Raw genomic sequence first — 18836 nt, forward strand, 5'->3', positions numbered from 1 at the left:
CAAAATGCAATGGGAAAGGAAATGGGCTTTAAAAGCCTGTGATTGGACCAGAACCATTAGCAAAAGCCAATTGAGGGGGCAGGAGAATGCTAGGAATGTCATTGGAGTGACTAGGGGGTCCATTGTCCAATCATTAGTGAATACGCCCCCCAGTATATAAGATAGCCCCCGCCAAATTCCTAGCATTCTTATACGGGACATGGAAGAGAGTGGAATGCTGTTCTTTTACTTCTGTTACAAAGTGTTACAAAGTGTCATTTAGCATTTATTAGTGTGAGGAAAGGGATATCTAGTGTAATTAGGGTGCTCTTTTACACTTTAGTTAGCTTTAATTTATTCAGTTTCTGTAGGGAAAGTGTTAAGTGTAAGGGGACCGTAGTGTAGTGTAGGGTTAACTGACTGTGACTGCTATGGAAGGGTGACCAAACCCTTCCAAAGCAGGGTGACCGCTATAGAGAAATCCAAAAAATATAACAAAACACAGGACAGACAAAGACAAAACAGACAGAGAGACAAAGACAGTTGGGACTTTAAATGAGGCGGTGCCTGCCCAGGGCTAGCCGCCTCCATCCCTGTTCATTGTATAAGGGGGGAAGGGGAATATGAAGGACTAAATGGGGGATAAAAAGGATATTGCAGGGGATCGGCATGTTGGTAGAATATATATAATGTGGTATGAATTATATATAAAATAAAAGTACATGACATAGCATCAATGTAAAATAGTTTATAGAAAAGCCGATGCCCTATATAGGTATTAATGAGGTAAAACGGGAAAGGGGGGGACAAAAGCGGGACTTTAAATGAGGTGTGCGGAGTCGGTGGTCACAATAAAGAATGCAATTTTATAAAGATAAAGGTTTTAATGTATGTCATGAGGAAATAGCATATATGGCATAAACACATTGATACAGGTGACATCAACAATACATGTGTGAAATGGCACAATCCCAATGTAATAAAAGGCATCGTAAATACCAAATCATAACTCAAGAAATACACAATGAGAAAAATAGATCATTGATAAAAACATTAAAACAGGTAACATGTTAATATTGGTAAGGAGTGCATCCATATTAGACTCGACGCGTTTCGTGGATACATTCCACTCGTCAGGAGCCAAGTGCACCCCAATCATAATTTCAAGGGAGGGTCATTTCATACAAGATGTTGTAGATGGGTGCTCCCAAGGGGTCAGAGAAGTCTGTTCCGGGAGCTGTAGGAGCCCAGACTGGGGACAAAGGCACACCACACAGGCATTCTACGATGTCATGAAGGTGACAAAAGTGTTAGGGAGATGATATCAAGATGTTGATCTCCAGGGATATCTATGGGTAAGGATGTTCGATTAATATAAAGAAAAATTTTCACTGTGACTACAGTGACAGGTAGGGAGTAATAAAGTTGGTATAAAGGGTAAATCTAGAGGTAAGTATAAATACCTAGATGAATTAAATTCAATTAATCGAGGGAGATAAGCTGGATCATCTGAAAAACTTCAGGAATGCTGAAAAAGGAAAAAACTAATTGGTAAAAATATATAAAAAAAAAATATGAGAGAGTGTGTATATGTATGTTGGAGAATATACGTAAAGGGCCACACCCAGCAGTGATATTGAGTGAGTAATGGTGACTGAATAAAGTGAGGTGCGAATTGTGAAAGCAAAAGTGAAAGGGTGAATAAAGGTGAAAAATGAGGGGGGGGGGAGGGGGGGAGGTGCCTCAGTGCTAGGTAACAATAAAAAGAAATAGGAAAGCCATGGGAGTGAAAATTAAGGAATAGGGTGCAAAAGTGTCCAAACCACCAAGGGCAGTGATAGAGAATGTGAAAGGGTAAAGGTGCTCAGAGCAGCATCAGGGGGCAAATGAGGTGACAACAGGGAATGCCAGGAGGAATACCTAACATCCGCAGCGATGGGGCTCCTAGCGTCACGTCCGCGCTCAAAAGTGGAGGAGGCGCTGTCATGTCCAGGATCAAAGCGCCGTCCCGGATCCAGACAAACGCCACCTCCCTATGTAAGAGCGCGAGAGTGGGATCACATGGCGGCGCGAGGACGCTATCAATAGACGTCACACGCACAGCATGGATGACGTGGCGCCGAGGCGCGACGGGGAGCTGCCCATACCCCCGCGCCCAATCAAAGGATGGGATGGGTATGTCATGTACTTTTATTTTATATATAATTCATACCACATTATATATATTCTACCAACATGCCGATCCCCTGCAATATCCTTTTTATCCCCCATTTAATCCTTCATATTCCCCTTCCCCCCTTATACAATGAACAGGGATGGAGGCGGCTAGCCCTGGGCAGGCACCGCCTCATTTAAAGTCCCAACTGTCTTTGTCTCTCTGTCTGTTTTGTCTTTGTCTGTCCTGTGTTTTGTTATATTTTTTGAATATGCATAGGGATGGAGGTGTGCGGTTGGTTCACGGTTGGTCCATATGCAGGCCCCCTTCCCCCCTTTGTTTTTGGCTTGCTACTATCTTGGCAATATCTATTTATACATATTTATTTCGAGTATGTCCCTTTTGTCATGGGTAGTAACTTATTCGTATTCTATAGATTGCTATTACTAGGTTGTATATATCCCATGGTCTGTCGTTTACTTCCGGGAGCTGCGAGGCGCTTCGGCGGCCTCCCTTCTCCCCCCCTTCTGCCCATCCTTTGATTGGGCGCGGGGGTATGGGCGGCTCCCCATCGCGCCTCGGCGCCACGTCATCCATGCTGTGCGTGTGACGTCTATTGATAGCGTCCTCGCGCCCCCATGTGATCCCACTCTCGCGCTCTTACATAGGGAGGTGGCGTTTGTCTGGATCCGGGACGGCGCTTTGATCCTGGACATGACAGCGCCTCCTCCACTTTTGAGCGCGGACGTAACGCTAGGAGCCCCATCGCTGCGGACGTTAGGTATTCCTCCTGGCATTCCCTGTTGTCACCTCATTTTCCCCCTGATGCTGCTCTGAGCACCTTTACCCTTTCACATTCTCTATCACTGCCCTTGGTGGTTTGGACACTTTTGCACCCTATTCCTTAATTTTCACTCCCATGGCTTTCCTATTTCTTTTTATTGTTACCTAGCACTGAGGCACCTACCCCCCTTCCCCCCCCTCATTTTTCACCTTTATTCACCCTTTCACTTTTGCTTTCACAATTCGCACCTCACTTTATTCAGTCACCATTACTCACTCAATATCACTGCTGGGTGTGGCCCTTTACGTATATTCTCCAACATACATATACACACTCTCTCATATTTTTTTTTTATATATTTTTACCAATTAGTTTTTTCCTTTTTCAGCATTCCTGAAGTTTTTCAGATGATCCAGCTTATCTCCCTCGATTAATTGAATTTAATTCATCTAGGTATTTATACTTACCTCTAGATTTACCCTTTATACCAACTTTATTACTCCCTACCTGTCACTGTAGTCACAGTGAAAATTTTTCTTTATATTAATCGAGCATCCTTACCCATAGATATCCCTGGAGATCAACATCTTGATATCATCTCCCTAACACTTTTGTCACCTTCATGACATCGTAGAATGCCTGTGTGGTGTGCCTTTGTCCCCAGTCTGGGCTCCTACAGCTCCCGGAACAGACTTCTCTGACCCCTTGGGAGCACCCATCTACAACATCTTGTATAAAATGACCTTCCCTTGAAATTATGATTTGGGGTGCACTTGGCTCCTGACGAGTGGAATGTATCCACGAAACGCGTCGAGTCTAATATGGATGCACTCCTTACCAATATTAACATGTTACCTGTTTTAATGTTTTTATCAATGATCTATTTTTCTCATTGTGTATTTCTTGAGTTATGATTTGGTATTTACGATGCCTTTTATTACATTGGGATTGTGCCATTTCACACATGTATTGTTGATGTCACCTGTATCAATGTGTTTATGCCATATATGCTATTTCCTCATGACATACATTAAAACCTTTATCTTTATAAAATTGCATTCTTTATTGTGACCACCGACTCCGCACACCTCATTTAAAGTCCCGCTTTTGTCCCCCCCTTTCCCGTTTTACCTCATTAATACCTATATAGGGCATCGGCTTTTCTATAAACTATTTTACACTGATGCTATGTCATGTACTTTTATTTTATATATAATTCATACCACATTATATATATTCTACCAACATGCCGATCCCCTGCAATATCCTTTTTATCCCCCATTTAATCCTTCATATTCCCCTACGCTATAGAGAAATGATCATTTCTCTGAGTTGCTTCGGCACAGGGATATGGCTTCTCACCAGCCAGCATTTTTTATGCTGCAGGGGTTGCCACTGCCAGTGCTTTTTTGAGCACATGTTTGATGTCAGACATGACATCTGAACATGTGTATAGGGGTTATATATACACAACCATGTCTGTATATATACACCTAGACATATATAGGTGTGATAGTAGCAGAAATATATGCTTGCGCTAATGAAATCATTTACACTAATATATTTCTGCTACTATCACACCTATATATGGCTAGGTGTGTATATACATATAAGTATGTGTGTATATACACCACTATACACAAGTTCAGATGTTTTGCCTGCCTCAAAAGAACCCAAAAAAATGCCCAAAAAAACGCTAGCGTCAAAATAAAAAAACACCCAGGTGTGTTGTTGCAGGCATTTTTTGGGGGTTTTTGGAGGCAGGCAAAACATCTGAACTTGTGCACAGTACCACTATACACAAGTTCAGATGTTTTTTCTGACTCCAAAGAACCCAAAAAAATGCCTGCTATTAAACCGGCAAGGTGTGAAAAGCGAGAAGCCATACTCCAGATCTATAATTGCACTAATACAAACAATTCTTTTTTTTATGGTTCTGGACATGCTACAGAGCTGAAACTTCACAGGTACACCTTTTAGACCCCCCCCCCAGACACAAAATCACACAAAAAAAGTTCTTCAAAATTGTCATTTTTGATAAAAAAGCCAATTATTGAAAAAATCAGGCAAAACATCTGAACTTGTGTATAGTGGTGTATATACACACATACTTATATGTATATACACACCTAGACATATATAGGTGTGATAGTAGCAGAAATATATGCTTGCGCTAATGAAATCATTTACACTAATATATTTCTGCTACTATCACACCTATATATGTCTAGGTGTGTATATACATATAAGTATGTGTGTATATACTCTACTATACACAAGTTAAGACGTTTTGCCTGCCTCAAAAGAACCCAAAAAAATGGCCAAAAAAACGCTAGCGCCAAAATAAAAAAACGCCCAGGTGTGTTGTTGCAGGCATTTTTTGGGGGTTTTTGGAGGCAGGCAAAACATCTGAACATCTTTTTTTTTTTACATTTTTTCAATAATTAGCTTTTTTATCAAAAATGACAATTTTTAAGAACTTTTTTTGTGTGATTAATAGTTAATGGGGCATGACCCAGAACCCTAGGCACTTTTTAGGGGCATTTATTGGGTTTTAGGGCTTAAAACTTGTGTTTTTTGATTACCGAAGTTCGGGTCCCATTGATTTCAATGGGGTTCTGAAATCCGGGCCGAACTTTCGGGAAGTTCGGATGTTCTGGCCGAACCGAACATCCCTACTAAGTTCGATCCTGTGTGTCCCTGTGCACTATTGCTTGTTCCCAGTGCCTCTTTGTGTTTCCATGTACTGGCCTGTAATCCCAGAGTTTCAATGCGGTCAGGGGCTCTAACCTGCTTATTAGTAAAACCCATGTCCACCTTCAGGAGCTCTGGAGAAGGTGGTTCCTTAGACCTTGCACTTGGCCCTTCTCAGGGCCCTCACCTTCCCTGTATGTTTGGTCACACTTGGCTCCCCCCATAGCTACCAGTGGCTATACTCCCTGTCCTGGACCCCTGCACACCTCCTTGTTTCTCATACATACCCCTGATCGCCTGTCTTTCTGTAAACCCAGCACCCCAGGGTTGTTACTATTATGCCTGCCTGCAAGGTCAGCAACCCAGTGCTGCCCTATACTCCTGTGAGTCCAGTATTCTGTGCTTTCAGAATTCCTGTCTCTATGCTTCTTTGTACCTGGCCAACTGTAGCCTGCACAGGTTCCCTCCTCAAGCACACCACCGTCCAGTGTGCAGGCTACATGAAGGGTCCACGATATCAACAATACATGAGATTAGGCAGGATACATTTCCTTCTAACAGAAATTTCTCAAGTAGCTTCACCTGGTTCCCAAGATTGATGAGTACATTCTAGATGGGAGATATGGCACAACTCATGACTGCTTGTGGTACAGACTCCAACTCTTTAATACACTAGGGAAGAGCTTCCTTACCTTGAAGCACCAATGGAGAGATAATGTCACTCAACCCGTTGCCAATGTAGCTAGGTTACCAAGGGAGCACCAATATATACTGACAGATTTACAGAAGTACTTACTCAATCTCCCAACATGCCCAGCTCAGAAACTGATTTCCTTATGTCAAGTACTTACCTGAAGGGTTCTCATACAGTCAAGCTTCTGGAGTCTATCCCTATCACAGAAAGCCTTAGCTGGAAAATTCTATAGATACTTATAGCCTACTTTCCTTTGATGTGCTTCAGAAGTGTTCATCTGGTCTTAAAACCCAATTCCATTGAGGGCAAAGAAAGAAAAATGCTTAAAAAAGTAGCTGCAATACTCATCCGTTCTCCTGCACTGTCCCTGTAGGCTTACCCATTTGAGAGATCCAGCACCACTCCTCTTCCAGGTTAATGTCCAGCTTAATTCAATCATTTTCTTGTGCACCTGGGGCATCAAGGCTCCATCCCCCACTCTGATTCCCCGAAAAATCCCCAGAGAATGGTGCCACCACTCTCTGCAGCATTTAGATTATGCCCATAGCTAAAGGAAAAAGTGGGTGAAGAGGACTTGTGATGTCCCCAGATTGCACCAAAGACATCAGGAAAAAAGGTACATATAAAGAATTGTTATTTTTATAGAAATGAGAGTGGGGGGGGGGTCCAATGGGGGCAATGGACTAATGGGGGGGGGGCTGAGTTGACATGTCTTGAGCTTGGAATTGGGCTTTTAGAAACAGGACTTTAACACTTTTATTTTGAGACATCAACATTTAGACTTCCCAAGTCTCCATGCACATTCCAGGGAGCCTCTTCAATCACTTACCTATAACGACAACTTACATCATATAGTGAAATATATTCTGTACATGTTGTTAGAGAAGAAAACAGGGTTAAAGGTGAAGTAAAATGATCCACTAACCACATGTCTTTAGCCAAATATTTCCGATGCTGATTTGAGGCAGGAAAGTATTTAACTTGGTTTTCTGCCAGGTAAGTCTGTTCTCTCTACCAGGAAACAGTCACATCTGAGATATATTAAAGAATTATCCTAAGTCCGCAAAGAACAATAGCTCATTGTAAGATACACCTCTGCAATAGACACGGCTACTGTTACACATAAACCCCACATCCATACACATGTAGAACATCTTGTATTTTATTTAGACAAAGAGGAATCTATACATATCTCCGTAAATATAAATGAGTGTGTTTATGCATAAAATGAGCATGCTGTTCTAAACAGACTCCTATCCAGCATGAATAGAATCAATTCTGATGATTATGGATAACTGCAAATAAAAACTGTCTTGTTTTTTTTCCTGTTTACAGTTCTTTCTTTTTAATGTAATCAGATTCATGGAAATTTCAATGTAATCAGCCTTTTACAAAAAATCTTATCAGATGTGTTATTATAAAAATAAAAGGCATGTAATTGTTTTTAACTATTTGGAGGTACACGGGGCAGCCATCTTGGTTAGTTACATATTCAGGCTCTGCTTCCTGTTCTGTGCACGAATAGATTAGCTGCAAATATGTTTGAATTTCACCAGGTGAGCCAATGCATTCTGAGAATCGAATGGTAAAGTTTTCCTTTTGTTCCTCCTTACTACTTCATGTTTGCCCTCCTTAGGAGAAGCCCATATGCTGTGGTGTGATCTCCCTTCTTTGACTCATGAACTCATATTTTGTGATATATATATACTGATATCCAGTAGGTATACAGCTTTTTTATTTTTTTGTAGAGAATGTGTTGGATTGTAACAAGAAGCTGTCAGCGGATCTGTGATATTGAGCCCTTATAGATGCCCAGCTCAGGATTCCCCAGGGGATGGATTCTAAGCCCCAGCCTGCTTCTTCACCAGGGCCCCTGATGGTGGGGATGGACTTGCAGCAGGCTGGAACCAGGTCACGCCCCCCAGGTAGGCCCAGCTGAAGATGTGGAAACCGCTGGCATGTGCAGAGTAAGCAGCAGACTTTAAGGATATCCAAGAGACAGGCCGAGGTCAAGACAGGCAGCAAATGAACATAGGCGGAGAAACAAAGCCAGGGTCGGTACACAGGAAATCAGATATAATAGCCTAGGGGTAAACAGATGGGTGCTCAGAGAACAGTGAAGATGCTTAGGCAACGAGGACTGCACTGAAAACGTGTATATATAGGGAACCAAACAGGGAGGTAACCCAGGAAGTAATAGAAAGGAAAAGGATATAAACCCACAGTGGAGCAGGCAACGCCCAAGGGTGAACAGAGAAGCCAAACACCACATATGAAAAGAAGCAAGGTTGAAGCACTGCAGAAAAGAGGTAAAAGTATACAAACAAAACTACAGGCTAACATGTGACAGTAGCACTTCTCAAAGACATCTTCCATACACTTTGTACAAATTTCTCTAGTGCCCCGAATAGTGCCCCATGAGGTGGTTATACCTTAGGCAGATGGTCCTTCTCAATTTAAAAGTCCATAAGACTCAGTAAATCCACAAGAGGTAGCAAGTAATCCCTTAACGTCAAAGATCTGGTAATAATCCACAAAAGGCAGTAAGTCCATAAATGGCAGCTATAAGTCCACAGAGATCCACAAGTTCCAGACCCCACTGAGAACCCCGACTGGGATACCCAGAAGGGGCATCTGGCAGAATAATCGCTACATCTTGGTCGTCTTTTCCTAGTACCCTCTAGGGCACTATTGCGCCCCTATTAATATGGTATGACCTGCATGGGGTGGTAACCTTCCTGAAAAGGATTGAAAAGTGCTAACACTACCTTCTCAGACACCACTAGCTCAGCAGGTCAACCTAAGGACACAGTGCAACATTTATACATTGTAACAATTTGCAACATAGTTGACCTGGTTAACAACAGAGCATGAACACCCTAAAAGAAAACTCTTAACACTTTAAAACCCTCTTGGCACCACCTGCTTACATGATCATTACTATTGCTCAATACTATGGTTAAATAGTAACTGAACTCAGGAAAAATTGCCCCAGAAAAGGCAGACAGAGGGCAAAGGACTAGTCATCATTATTGCCTTTTGTCTCTTTGCAGCTGATCTTTCCTCATTACTGACTTACGATATCTTGTTATACATGACCTGTTTAGGCTGTGGACCCTGCATTCATCTTGATAATGTCAGGACCTTAAGCAGGCTATAGATGGTTCGAATCTCAGCCGGTTCATCAGGGACCCGCTGAGATTCAAACCATGTATGGGCAGGCTGAATGTGCCCAAGTTTGGTACAACAAGCCTGTGGGATTCTACATGTGATTATGGTTAGTGGCTGTCATAGTCGCTAGCAATAATCACTGTATTCTCCTGATGGAGACATCCCCCCCCCCCCGGGAGAACACAACGGCTAATCAGGAGGCATTCCCTATCCGCACTGACTGTGTTGATGAGGGGATTATGCAATTTTCTTACCTGCTACCCAAGGAATATCGCTCTATCTATGGCCAGCTTTAGACTGCTGGAGTATGGGAGAGAAGGGGCTGAAGCAACCGATCTAGCAGCAATGAGAAGTGGAGGATCTTGTAAAAAAAAAAAACAATTTTAACAAGTCCCTTAGACCTAAATGAGCAATTAACCCACACTGCAAGGGAAGATTTGGAGTTTCCCAGAGTTTGTCTGGGCTTTAGAAAGGTGCAGTAGCCCAATGCGATCAAAAATGATTCATCTTTCATGGACTGGAGCTGAGTACTCTGGTTTCCCTTACTAAAAAGCCTAAATGTTCTTTTTTTTCCCCCCTAACATATGAGTATCACAGTTTGTATGACCCCATTATCTTTTGGTTTTTCTTTTGTAACTCAAGAAAATGTATTTTACTCTCCACCCCACAAAAATTGCATTTTATTTTGAATATTATAAATCTTATAATAAGCCTCTGTGTAGCTATGATAAAAAAAATTACATATCTGAAGTGAAAGCAGACCTATAACCTCTTGCCAAATCACACATTTTCCATTTGGAAACAAATTCCAGAATCAGCGCTGGGAATATATTTTGCATAGGCAGGGAACTGGGTTACAAGATAAAGAGACTAAGCTTTGTTAAGGAGTTTTAAACACCGCAGAGTCTAGCCTGTTTCTCTTTCTTTCTTGCTACTTTGGGTTAAAACTTTCACATTTTCATGAAGGTTTTGCCAAAAAAAGCCTTGAAATAGCAATGTCTAGACAGGAAACTGAATGAATGCAAAAGAAAGATTTTTTTTTGTGTCAGTTCTTTATTTAAAACCATGGTTTGCTTTTTTTTTTCTTTATGCTTTCCTTTTAATGTGCCAAGTTTCTTGTTTCTTTTTTACCTGTCCTGACTCAGATAACATACATTTTAGAATGCTTAGACCTCAGACAAGGAAAATTTAGAAAACGCTTTTGAATCACATAATACACATCCTCGAAAATGCATCCAGAAATTACCAAAATGTAAACCTCCCTTCAAAACCTCCCTCTCCCCCCGCTAGAGAATATTCCAGCATTAGTCTTTTTTTACCTTGTTTCAGTGCCAGGAAAATGGAAAATTGTATACTTACCTTTCTGTAATTTTCTTTTCCTGGCGCATCTTCATGGCAGCATACACTTGGGTTGTGACTCCACCCCCAGAACCTGATAGGACTTAAAAGCTATAAATTGTAAGAGGAGGTCCCACCACGGCATTCTCTGTATCTATCACCTTACGGGTGGGAATTTTGTATGCTGTCATGCAGATGCAGCAGGAAAGGAAAATTACGGAAAGGTGAGTATACAATTTTCCGTTTTCCTTCATCATGGCAGCATACACTTGGGAAATAACTTGCCAACTGGGTGGGTGCCAGAAAAAAAATGAGTTTAAACAAGCAATTTAGGTATTGGCTTGAATGACTACCTAATTCCACAGTAGTCAACTGCGTGTGATCCACTTCATAGTGTGCTATAGGACCAAGTTGCAGCTTTACATATTCTCTCTGAAGATACTCTGCAATAGGCTGCCCATGAGGTTACCACCGCCCTAGTAGAATGAGCCTTCAAGCTCTCAGGTATTGGAATCCACTGTACCGATTTTTTTTTTTTTTTTTGGTTCTCCCCAACCAAGAAGCAACAATGCATGGAGATGCCGCTTGACCTTTCCTGAAGCCATGAGGAATTACAAGGAGACAGTCCATCCCCCTGAATGAGGTACTTGCTGTGAGGTACGCTGAAATATTACCTTTGATGTCTAACGGATGTGGTTCCCCCTGGTGTGTAATTAGGGCTGGAAGAATTATTTCTTGATTAAAGTGAAATGATGAAGCCATTTTGGAGTAAAGCGTTTCGAAGGCCTTAGAACCACTCTGTCTGGGTAAACAATCAGGTAGGGTTCTTTTATTAATAGCGCTTGCATACTAGATACCCTTTTTGCTGAGGTTATAGCAATGAGGGATGTTACTTTTAGCATCAAGTCCCATAAGGATATAGACTTGATGGGATGAAAATGGTTATGAGATAATGCTTCTAGTACTACAAATAGATCTCAAATAGGTGGAAAGGTAGGTTTTCTGGGTGATTTTAGCTTTAGACAGACTCTTAGAAACTGTATGATGAGAGGGTCCTGGACCCAACTGACTCCCATCATGGCTGATAATTCTGAAACTTGTACCTTAAGGATACTTGAAATTAGGCCTTTTTCCAGACCTGATCGAAGGAATTCGAGGATCTGTGTTACCTCAAGAGATGATGTGCTCCAAGATTGTTGTTGAGCAAATGAGGTGACTTTACCCCAAACTCTTTTGTACAGTAAGTGTTGTTAGTAGTGTTCTTCTTAGCTTGAAGTAACCTTTCCACTAGTCTCTGAGAACATCCCTGACCTAGAAGCCTAGACCTTCCAATTTTTATGCTGTCAGATGTAACTTATCTGGTGACGGGTGAAAAAATTGGCCAATATTATCGAGAGAGGCAATGGATTGTCCATGTTTAGCTGGAGAAGTGTTGTGAACCACGGTCTTCTTGGCTAGTAGGGAAAGTAGGGAATTACTGCTCTCACTGTGGATGTTGATCCTCTGAGTCTGAAGAAGAATTTTGTGATCAGAGGTGTTGGAGGGAAGATGTATCCCAGCTGAAAATCCCAAGGATGTTGTAGACAATCTTTGCCGTTGGATAGGCAGCTCTCACAAGGTATCTTGGGCATTTTGTGTTCACTAGAGTTGGTGCTGTTCTATATCTGGAACACCCCAGGTTTGAGTTATGAGAAAAAAGACTCAATGATTCAGAGACCATTTGTTGTTGGATAGAAAGTTCCTGCTTAGATTGTTGGCAAGTTGATTTTGGGTTGCTTGAACATACACTGCCATCAGGTCTGCTAGAATGGGATAAACTTCCCTCATAAGTGAGCGAATTCTGGTGCCCCCCTGTCTTTGATTGTAAGCCACTGCCACTTTGTTGCCCAAGTGTAACAACACATTCCTCCCTCTCAAGTAGGGGCCGAATGCTAAGAGGGCTTGAAAGGTGGCTCATATTTCCAGTATGTTTGAGACGATGCCCTGTGATTAGAATGGCCAGGGTCCCTGAACTGCCTTGATGTGACCAGTTCCTGTGGAGGGGGAACTATATGTCTGAACCTCCTGAGGTTGTGAGCATGGGTCCACCACCAAATAGACTGTTTCACTGCCTTGAAGATGTTTCACTGCCTTGAAAGGTGTCTTTCTATTATGGTGGAAGGCTTATCCAGTGTTTACATCTTTAGGCCTGAAATCTTGCCTCGTGTTGGCCACACTTGTGCAGTAACTTCCTATAGCAGTGTGAACACTGGAGGACGCTGTCACCTTTCTACAGAAACAAGTAAGGTACCTAGTTCTAAGGAATTCTTTAAGTTATATTAGTATAGCCACCCTAGCTTACGCAGGAGTGTCTATTTAAATTAAGTATTTACTAGGCTGCCTAGCTCATTGTTTTCGTCTGTCTGCTGTTGGGGAGTGTCTCTGGCAATAGTGTGGGAAGCTGAACTGATTAGAGTTAGGAGGTTTATTGCCAGTGGTGCAGGCTGGGAGAGGGTATAAATATTCAGGAATGATCTTGTAAAGTCAGTCTTGCCCCAGGTGGAGGGTTGTAGGTGGCTACTTTATCTTCTCAGGCCTGCTGCCTGAGGAGGGTGATTATGTGCCCGGATAGCCAAAGCCAAAGTTGGAGATCCAATATTTTGAACAAGGGGATTGAAGCAAAATGGAGAAACTTCAGCCTAACTGGGAAACCTGATAAACTGGGTGAAGTTTGGTCCTTAACTTCAGTGTGGTGGTAGCTGTACCAACTTGTACTCCATAGTCTAGAGATGATTTAACTGATTTCCAGGCTGGCTTAAAGGTCCTCCATCTGTAAAGGTTGTAAGTCATTTTTGTCACTCATCTGAGACCTGTGAAATGTATGGGTGTCCTGTGCCCTAACCTTCTCTGCCAGGAGTGTTGAGTGAAGATCAGGGATGGACTGGGCTGTGGGGCAGGGAGGCAATTGCCCCCCCCTGGCCACTCTGATGCCCCACAAAAGTTCTCCACTGCTTCTGCCACAGACATGCCTAAAGGTTTTCTGGTGAAAAGATTAAAAAGTCAGTGTCCTACTGAGTGCGGGATGAGGATGAGGATAGAGCACAGGCTGTCCCCAGGAGGGATGGTGTACGCCGTGTCTGAACAGAGGCCGACTCCATGACCCACTGGGGGCTCTCCTTTTCTCACCCAGCCCTGACCAGGCCACCCCGGCTCCTCCTTGCAGCCCCTGCCACCCTCTTCCAATCAGTTCGGGAACCCAGAGTTGGTGCAGCAGGCACATCCCGTCCGGTGAGCAGAGAGTACCTGGAGCAGAGCTTCAGCCTGGGATGAGGGTCAAGAAGGAGAGCGGAAGAGGACCGAGTCGCTGCACCATGGGCCTCTGGGTGGTACTTGCCCCCTGGGCCAAAAGTTGAAGGTCAAAAACACCTAATTTCTTGCGTTTAAATTGACTGCCATCCAGAGGATTAGACTCTGAGGTGAAATGCTAGCCCACCTTGCTTATGAGTAACCTCATATGCTTTGGGAGTTGAATGGGGTGCTATATTAGGTTAAGGGGCTAGCAAGTGTTGGCATTTTTTTTAACTTGTTTTTTAATTAACTTAATTAAGCCACTGCTCAGATTCAGGCTTCTATAAGCCTTAACAAGAGATTAGTTTCCCTCAGACCTCTTCTGCCTCCAAAAATATCTCATTTGTAAGCAGAAACGGCACACACGCCAGCCTGACAAAGACGTCCTTTATCTCCTCATTCTATTTGAGACTGGAAGCATTGCCGCTGTAGTGTTTTGGACAAATGATTACAACAATGATTAGGACTCTGGCAATATGACCATTTTGGCAAAGATATTATTCCCAAGTGACGAGTCCTTGAAAATTCTGCAGCAACAACTTAATGAAGAGCCAACAATGTTTTCTTTGTACTTTAGATAATGTAGAGCACAGACAGAACTGTTCCCCAACTAAAGAAGAAAAAATAATTCATACTAAATGAATGGCTATTTATTACACTCAGTGTTTATTGGGAAAGATTATGAGCAAAGAAAATTAATATGTCATGTCTTTTCTGATTAGGCTGCTCAGTACTAGTAATCCCAGGTATAGGTCCTCAGACAGAGAACACACTCTATCTGAATTACACAAAGTCTTGTATTCTAATTGCCTATGCTATATATTTATGTAGGGGCTCACAAAATTGCATAGTGTGTGCTCTGATGTATAGTTGAATCTTAAACATATGACAGTAGAAATCCCATTTAATTTAATGAGCCCTGTTTACATATACAGTACATGCCGTCGTGCCGACAAGCAATTTATTTAAAGCGAGCATGTGCTTTGCTAATGAGGACAAAACTGTTTCACTTAAAAGTAAAACTGAACTCAAAAAGTGAATATTTGCTGTGTTATAGGACGTGCTCTAAAAGGGTGATTGTTTCTAGGTACTTACTCTGAAAAGTCTACTTTTGTCTTCAATTCCTCCTGAAAAATAGCAGAGTAGCACCTTTCCAGATAGGCTGCTAAGTTAGATTAGGCAAACTAAGGTTTCATGTACACTTGGCCATCGTTTACCGCAGCTGGGGGAAAAGGCAAAATGCCGTGATTTTGCGCAAAGTTGCAGCATTTTGCATTTTCCTGAGCCCAGGGGTCAAAACAGCGGTTGAGGGAGGTTGGACCTCACCTAACCACAGCAGCTCCTAAACTCTGACAAAAGCCTATGTGTACATTGACACATAGGCATCAATTTGCTAAGCTTTACCGCATGCGATAAGGGTATCATGTAACTTATTTGAATAAATTATTGCATGTGGGAAATTAAGTCCAACTCACAAAAAAAACAAAAAAAAAATGCGGTATTTACCGAAATAAAAAAATGCACCGAAAAATATTGCATAAAAAGCCCCCCCCCCCCCCCCCCCATGTGAATGAGTATGAGGTACCTCTACCCATTCACCAAAAAAGTATCAAAAAGCAAGAAAAACCCAGAGACAGTTTTTGACAAATCGTTTATTAAAAATTAAAAAAACAGTGTAATGTAAATGTAAATCTGTTGTTAATCATGACGCCCGCGCACCACCGAAAACCGGTAAAAAAAAAAGAGCTTTGCCTCTGTTGCCATTTGACAGTTCTCATATATGTAATGGCGGGGTCGCCAACGACCCAGCATGCACCGGTCCGTGACCTCACGAGGGGGCGATGCAATCAGGTGACATAGCCAGGTAGCCCCACCCTTACCTATATAAGAACTGTCAAAAAGTGAAGGAGGCATTCCGCAACCAGCTGCCCTCGGGAGTAGAGCTCTTTTTTTTTGGGTACGCTCTTGCATAATTGATGATGGATTTACTTCAGGAGCCTCTGTGTTGTTCTTATTTTTGACACTTTTTTGGTACCCCATACTCATTCTCATAGGGGGGGAGCAGGATCTGGGAGCCCCCTTACACTAAGGGCTTCCAGATTGCGATAAGTCTCCCGCCCGCAAACCCCCACAACCACCGACCGTGGTTGTGGGCATGAGGCCCTTCTCCCCAACATGGGGGCCAATGACAGCTGATGAGTCATCTGTTGTAAAGGAGGCGGCGGCCGACTTCCCGGCCTGCTTTTTAGCAACCAGCTTTGTCAAATGTCACTAACTCTTAGTAAATTGACGTCATAGGCTTTTATGGAGTTGAATTAACAAAAAACGCAAGTTTAGGAGCTGCTAGTGTACATGAAGCCGTAGTTCTGTGGCTCTCCTGTAATTAGCACAACAGCATGAGATTTCTTTGGGCTGCTCTGAGCTCTGCAGGCTGCAAGTTTGATTGCTTCTCCCTGTCTTCTGGAGGCTTCCAAAATGTAGAAGGTGGGAGAGTCAAATGAGCACCCTGAATATTTGTGCAACTCCAGCCAATTCCTAGGAGAGTTTGCCCAGATGGTGGTTGGGGAGTGCATAAATCGTTTGGAACTTCTAAGAGCAGTGTTCTTTCCCAGGACAAGAGGTTCCCAGCCAAAAAGGATGATGCCCTTCCAGGCAGTCCAGCTGAAGATTTTGCTAGTCTCATCGGGGGGCCCCAGCTGTGCATAGATGGGAGGCCTATTCTGATGCAAATTCTTTGGGAGTTAAAAGAGAAGTTTCATTGAGGACCCAGTCTGAGGAAGTCACGTGACCAGTGATGCAATGCATCGGGCAGAACCAGTGACTTCACTTTTGAGTGTCTCAGAGACAGGAAAAATGTACAGAGAAGGATTGCTGCTGGTTTTTTAAACTCCCGTATGCCCTATTCAAGATGTATCACATGTGAGTGCATTACATATTTTTTAATAACAGACTGTGAAACTCTTTGTGAGATATTGCTCGAATTATTCCATGCTTCTTAACCTTTTATGCTTGTTTTATACTTAATAAATGTGAGTACAACTCTGGAAGCTAGGTTGGTGTATCTATATGTGTTAACAGGCATACTACACTATTGGTGGCTATTCCCATTTTCCTGAGAGCTTTATGGCGTTTACCCCCTTTAAAGGAAGTTATACCAATAAGGAGGATCTATGTGGAGGACCATTACCTGGTGTGGGAGATTACATTGAGGGTGATACTCATATGCTATATTGACCCATGCACGGGTCTAAAATTAAGGTGAGCGTGCACTTCACCAGACGGCAGAGCACTATACAATTGTGTGGTGGAGCACTGAGTGGATTCCACAATTATAAAGTCTTTTTTCCCTGGAAGAAGCACTACTAGAGCACTTTTACTTGGACTTTTGTGATTTTTTCCTTTCACCCTTTGGAACAGTTATTTTCATTGATACTATTTTCACAGATTTATCTTTAGTTCAACCTTTGGCACTTTTCTATGTTATATTATGGCAGTTATTATTTTCGAATGAGGATTGATGACAGTTTTATTATTATTTTTACTATTTAGGTTTAAAAAAAATATTATTTGGGCACTACATATTGTCTTTTTATATCTTTTAATACATTTTCTTATACAAACATATTGCGCTATGAACAGATCTTGCTTATATATTTGAGCCATCTTCGTGGATTAAAGCAGCCTTTTTGAGGTTTCTTCAGGGGTGCCTTGGCAAATTGCCTAAAAATTGCCCAAAAATGTATACAAGCCAGCAGTGAATCAAGTCTGCCTTTTAGTTACACAAAACCACAGGTTTTCCTTGTACACCATTACAATCTTCCAGCCACCGACATCCTAACAACCAGTGATGTCATCAGTGTTGATAAGAAGGGTGTTGATCGCCTCCACAGCATCCTTGTTTGACGCTCTCCTGCCTCTCTCCATCAGCCCTGGGGGTCACATTAGCAGAGTGATGGAAAGAAACCAAGGGAGAAGAGAAACACTGGAATACTAGTCCGTACTAGTGTGCAAAAATGTATTTGCTTTTGAAGAATATATCACCTCTAATGTTGGGTGTCCTATGTCTGTCGATGCTGTTGCATTATGTAAAACCATTACACTAGTTTCTTTACATTTTAGAATGGGCTGCCTTGAGACTATCCATAATTTTGAAGTGTACCTTGGGATTGTCGATCATTTTAAAGGGTGCCTTGACTGAAATAAGGGTGAGAAACATTGGATTAAAGGGGACAAACACGTTATGAACTTGACACTGAACTGCATTGTGGATGAATAAAGCCAGTCTTTTAATCTGCGTTTACTGACCTTATGGTCATTGTTTAGGGTGAGGGAGCATTGCACCTGGTGACCTGGAGGTATTTGGTGATTTGAAGCTGGATTTGGATATTCACTCTATTCCTCTTCTAGTGCGGACTTTATTGGAGCACTGATATCACATTATGGACACTTAATATGCTTGAGAGCACAGTGTTCACTGGATGAATTTTGCATTAAACGTTTTTTAATGTTTATTTATCACTAATTTATATTGCTATATGATATAGTAAGGTTCATTTTTTTATCACAGTAAATCTTAATTTTTTATGGTTATTTAAAGGAATAGTGCACCATTTTTTTAAAAAAATTCATAAATACACAGTTGATATACAGACATGGGAGTTGTTTTACCAGGCAATGGATTTGGAATTCTGTTC

The sequence above is a fragment of the Pelophylax lessonae genome, assembly GCF_965119305.1.
Source record: "Pelophylax lessonae genome assembly, chromosome: 10".
Classification (NCBI taxonomy): Eukaryota; Metazoa; Chordata; class Amphibia; order Anura; family Ranidae; genus Pelophylax; species Pelophylax lessonae.